We start from the raw sequence: 5,924 nt of genomic DNA on the forward strand, positions 1-5,924 counted from the left end.
CGGAAGTATCTTTCCATGATGTTCATGAAGATGCCCCCTTCCGAATCACAGTCCATACGGAAAATCAACCAACATCGATGGAGGTGGATTCGGGCAGTGGGATATCAACGATGCCCTTGAGCGATTTCCAGAAAATGTTCCCCAGACATGAGCTCTACGAGACTGACATTTCGCACCGAACGGCAACTCAGGCGACATTCAAACCTCACTCGTATGCCTGGGTAAACGTTCGTTACGGCGAAAGCTCAGTGAAATTGCGACTCTACCTCATTGATCAAAAAAACTTCCCTTCGTTGTCGGCCGAACGTGGTTGAAAGAGATGCAAATTGATCTCAATCAACTCTTCGGAGAAGACATCCATCAACTGAGACTTGCAAACTCGGACAACCGGAACGAGGCGCTCGCGAGAAATCTTCTGAAATAAAAGAGAAATAAATAAAAGAAATAAAAGAGCCTCACCAAAGGAGGAGTCGGAAGCATCCCAAATGCCGAGGCGAAGCTCGAGTTGTCAATGGAGACCCCGACACCCGTCTACCTCAGAGCACGACTAGTAGCTCACGCACTCATTGAAATGACCGATAAGGAACTCGATAATTTGGAGGACAATGGAGTTATTCAAAAGGTCGATGCCAGCGACTGGTCGCATCCGATCGTCATCGTTTCTCGAGCGCAAGGTAGAAAAGTTAGAATCTGTGGAGATTACAAAGTTGGAATCAACAGATATCTCAAGGTAGATGATTACCCGCTCAAGACTATCCGACACGCCCTGGATAACATCGGGAACGGTTTGAGGTTTACTAAACTCGATATATCATCTGCTTTTCTGCACATGCCCGTTCGCGAGTCCGACCGAAAGTACCTGGTTGTAAATACTCACAGAGGGCGTGTCTGAACCGATGAGGGTGCTTTGTGAAGTGAATGGTATCACTCAGAGAACTTCTCCACCTTATCATCCAGCATCGAATGGACAGGTTGAAAGGAACGTCGCAACCATGAAAATGTCATTGAAGAAACTCGAAGTGGAGGGAGGAGACCTAGCCGGGAATCTAGCGCGATTTCTGTTCAGGCAGCACATTCTAGTCAGTGCAACTGGGCAGTCACCGTCCGCTCTGATGCTCGGTCGGGAACTCCGGTCGAAACTCGACCTCCTTCGAGAAAAGCCTCGTTCAAGCATGTCAAATACTCACAGCGCAGCGAGTGACAAGGATCTCAAATTCTCCCGAGATGAAGTTGTAATGGTGAAAGACTTCAGAAAAAACGCTTGGATCGTTGGGAAAATTCGGAAGATGTGTGGCGCGACAATGTGTTTTGTACGCGTACCACAGGGGTCTTGGAAACGTCACTTCAACCAGCTGCGAAAATGTTCACAGGAACTGCCGGTCCCAGAGGATGACGCTGAAGGCGCACTCGATTTCGATTTCGACGATGGTGGCTCATTGAGCTCTTCCCACAGCGCCTTGGACGACGAAACCAGCAACGCCCCGATTGGCGACATGGATTTTCCACCATCCGAATCGAGCGAAGAGAGAACCTCAGACGATGTGCAACGAGAGACGCCTGAAATTCCGACAGAGACCGCGAACGAGGACTCACTCCGAAGATCCACCAGGGGCAACAAAGGAATACCGCCTGTCGAATTCTCGCCCCAATGAAATACTAGTCTAAGTCAAGCTTGTGATATGTATTGTGTCACTAAATTAATAATCGTGTAAAGAAACTTTTGAGCGGGGGGAAGTTGTTATATCGTCGATTTTAAACGCTCCCGCGAATGACAGCGATGATCTCCGTCGATACGTTTTCGCGCCAGTAAATGACCAACCAATTCATTCCGATGGATTCAAGCCGGAACGTGCTTCTCAATTACGTATGGTGGTTTCGAGTGAAAACAGGGAATAGAGCGACCGTGAATCTAACACTATTCATCGACAGCCAGAGTACTATTAAGCTCATCAACAACGATGAGATCTTTCATAAGAGAACTAAGCACATCGAAGTACGTTGAAAAAAATGCGTTCATCCGTGGCGGTGTAAACAGTGCGCGATCGGACCGGCTGAGAAAAGAAACCGTTGAACAACCCGTTGAGAGCTGGAAAATAACCCTGTTGTAACTAACCACCGGTTACCCGTATAGGGAATACAGATATTTTCACTGTCGAAGCTCACTTCATTGATAACGACCACGACCACGCGGTTCGTTGATCGCAGGACTACTCATGCGCTCTGAGAAGACCTCTTGGTCTACGCTCAAAATGAAAGAGGGCGATCCGTTCCTAAGAATCTCCCGGGAGTAATCTCAGAGATTACTCGACCTACGCACAATCCACGATTATTGCCATCAAAGAATTCTGTAGAGGTGTTGGTAAGTCCGGATGAGAGTTCCATTCACGGTGCGAACCCTGCACGCTCTTGCCTTCTCGTCTTTGCCGATGATGAGTTCTTCAATTCTACCTAGACGCCATAACAATCGACTGACGTTGTCTTCATGAATCAGAACAATATCTCCTACGGTGAGAGGTTAAAATTTACCATCTCGAACACGATGGGCCGACTTGAGGACCAAGACATACTCATTACGCCACCTCGTCCAGAATTCATTTAGAATTTTTTCCTTGATCTTCCAAAGTTTGGCAAGATAATCTTCTCGCCTCTCAGCGGATGTGATCGACCCCTCTGGCAACGCGAGTCGTGCGCTGGGTGTCAAGAAATGCCCCGGAGTGAGAGCCTCGAGTGCGTTAGGGCTATCGGGTACGGGTACCACAGTCAGAGGGCGAGAATTAATTATAGCTTCAATTTCTTTGATCAGAGTCATGAAATGAAACAATGACAACTGCTTCGATCTCAATGTCTTTCGGAGACGATCTTTCACCACGCGAACCAATGTCTCGAACTGTCCGTCCCACCAGGCGGCCCGCGGGACATTGAAACTCCAGCTAAAGCCTTTTCCTCCCATGTAATTCTGCAGAGTCTCGTGGCTCAGATTGGACCAGAGCGCTTTCAAAGCCTTGGCGGCACGCACAAAATTCAGTCCATTATCTGAAACCGCTTTTTCCGGTATACCTCGACAGGCCACGAATCTTTTCAACGCATTCAAGAAAGCCTCAGCAGACAAATCCTCGACCACTTCGAGGTGAATCCCACGCGTGCAAGAGCACGTGAAGAGTGCGATCCATGCCTTCCCAGCCTTTGTATCAAGGGGTCCAAGGTAATCCACCCCAACATTCTTGAAAACACCACCCTGTTCAGTCCTTGCCGCAGGGAGAGGTGCCTCCATTTGAACTCCCGGTTTGGCCGTGAAGCGCTTACAAATGACACAATTGCCTAGTATCCTTTTTACCTCTCGTCGGGCTCTCAGGACCCAAAACTCTTGCCTTAGATGTGAGAGGACGATGCCGATGTCTGTCCGCAAATGAGCCACCCTATTCTCATGAATGTCTCGAATGAGTCGATCAGTGAAATGATCCTCGGCGAGGAGAAGAGGGCGTCGAATATTCTCACCTCCGTCAAAGTTCTGGAGTGTGTCATCCGACCCACCACGACCCGAAGCCGCACCGAAGATAATAGAGCCGATCGTCTCCCTCGAATCCGTCTCCTCTTCCAGGAGTTGCATCAAGGCGGTAAATCTTTCGGTGAAAACACCGATGAGGTCGACTTTTTTCATATCTGGTTCCTCAAGTCGATCACCGTCCACTACTGCTTCGACCGTATCTTCTATCTGGTTAACAAATCGTAACGACAGGTAATTCGGAATACTTCGTAGAATTATAGGGTACAATATGGTTGCGTATGATTTCTCGTCGAGACCCACAGATCTGAGAGACATCACGTGACTATTCACCGTATCCAGATGGCTTCTCAATTCTCGATTATCCTGGCCTTTGGGTAACTGCGTCAGTCTTGTCGCGATTTCCATGGCGATAGCCTCGACTTTCCCATACCTTTTCAAGAGATAGTTGATGGCTTGTGAGTAATTCGCTCCGATAAGGGGAATTTCGTCAAGACTATTCGCCGCCGATCCTTCAAGGAGATTTCGGAGATACGTGAATTTCTGCCCATCTGACATATGAGGTCGATTATGCATATTCAGCCTGAACTCGTTCCACAATGGGTAGAATAGCGTGATATCACCGTTGAATTTCTTGACGTTAAGGACAGGCAAATGGTGAGATTGCTGTTCTTGGACAACTGTCAATCTCGACAGCATATCTTGCACCTTAGAGTCTTCCATGACGCTGTTGTTCATCCGTGATTGTTCGGGAAGCTTCGTAACTGTCAGCAGGATTTCGTTCGATGATGATGGGCCAAAATCATATTCCAGATTCTGCAGCTCCTGCTCGATAATTGCTTCAGCACGCTCGATACTTCTGCAATGCCTGTTCACTTCGACGATTTCGTTTTCATAATCTTCGTTAGTCAGGTTATTGTCAGTGGCCGCGAACCATTCCTTGTCCAGCGCCATGAGCTGCTCTCGGTAACTGTCGGAAATAACCCACTGGTGGTCAGTCGATGGTCACTAGATCTGAAAGTAAGCTGTGAGCCTGGGAGATCACGGCGGAATAAAGATACAGGGATTCGTTGTGAACCAGTAGCTCCTCGCTTGCGCGAGTCTTTATTACCAGTATATACACCCTAGGGGAGAGCATCACTTGCGGGTGCAGATCTGAAGGCGGAAGTCCTTCAGATCTGTGGCATTACGCATCTATTGTTCTGGAGACGGAAGTTCTCCAGAACAGGCTCGCTTGCAATTACTGATCTGAATACGGAAGTCATTCAGATCTAGGTCACGAAAGATTACCCGGATGCTACCCATAATCACACTGAGAATGTTACAGCTATGTACTTTACTGAACTCTCCGACGTCGGACCTTCACGGAGTGCAATCAAGAGAAGTTGTCTAGGATAATGCTGAACTTTATCAGCGAAAGAAAAATTCATCGAAGCCGCGCTGATTTACTGAATGTTCTGCGACGCCATACCATGATAGCCACAATCTCATCGGTGCCCGTTATCAGCAGTCCTCTCTCGGGTGGGAAACGATTTTTCCCCACAAATCTCAAAGACAGGACAAGCAACAATTCAAGAATGAATATCTCACGATATTGTCTTTGATGCAGCCTTTGACTCCGAGACCACGCGGAGCCGATTTCGATTCACATATAATTCGCTTCATCGGTAATTTTTTTTTGGTGTAGCAGCTCGCAAAGGGATGACCCTATAATTCTCAAAAGGAACTGCGAGTGCGAAACGGGGGAGGGGCACTGAGGGGAAGCTAGGAGGAAAAGGTGAAAGAGCCATAGGAAAAAACCGAAATGGGGGGAACGAGGGAAGAGGTTTCATCTGAGCATTCTCCATGGAAGTATCGATAAAATAGGCAGAGGTCGGTAACGTTACGACGTGAGGATAAAGATTCAAGAGAAGAGGATATGGCTGAATCACCGATGAGACGGATAGCACGTTTTTGAATAGAGTCCAGCGTAGAGAGGGATGGAGGAGCGGCTTCACCCCAGATATGCGAGCGCTACTCAAGAGAGGGACGGATTTGGGTTTTATAGAGCAAAAGAAAGGAAGCTGACTTGGCCATGTTAGCTATGTGATGGTGCCATTTACGGTTTGATGACCTTACTGAGGATACGGGAAAGCGGGGATACGGGAAAGCGGGGATACGAGAAAGCGGGGATACGAGAAAGCGGGGATAAGGGAAAGCGGGGATACGGGAAAGCGGGGATACGGGAAAGCGGGGATACGAGAAAGCGGGGATACGAGAAAGCGGGGAGACGGGAAAGCGGGGATACGGGAGAGCGGGGAAACGGGAAAGCGGAGAAATGGGGAAACGGGGAAGCGGAGAAATGGGGAAACGGGGAAGCGGAGAAATGGGGAAACGGGAAAGCGGAGAAATGGGGGAATGGGAAAGCGGAAAAATGGGGGAA

The sequence above is a fragment of the Galendromus occidentalis genome, unplaced genomic scaffold (genome assembly GCF_000255335.2).
Source record: "Galendromus occidentalis unplaced genomic scaffold, Mocc_1.1 scf7180000076750, whole genome shotgun sequence".
In the NCBI taxonomy this organism is placed as follows: Eukaryota; Metazoa; Arthropoda; class Arachnida; order Mesostigmata; family Phytoseiidae; genus Galendromus; species Galendromus occidentalis.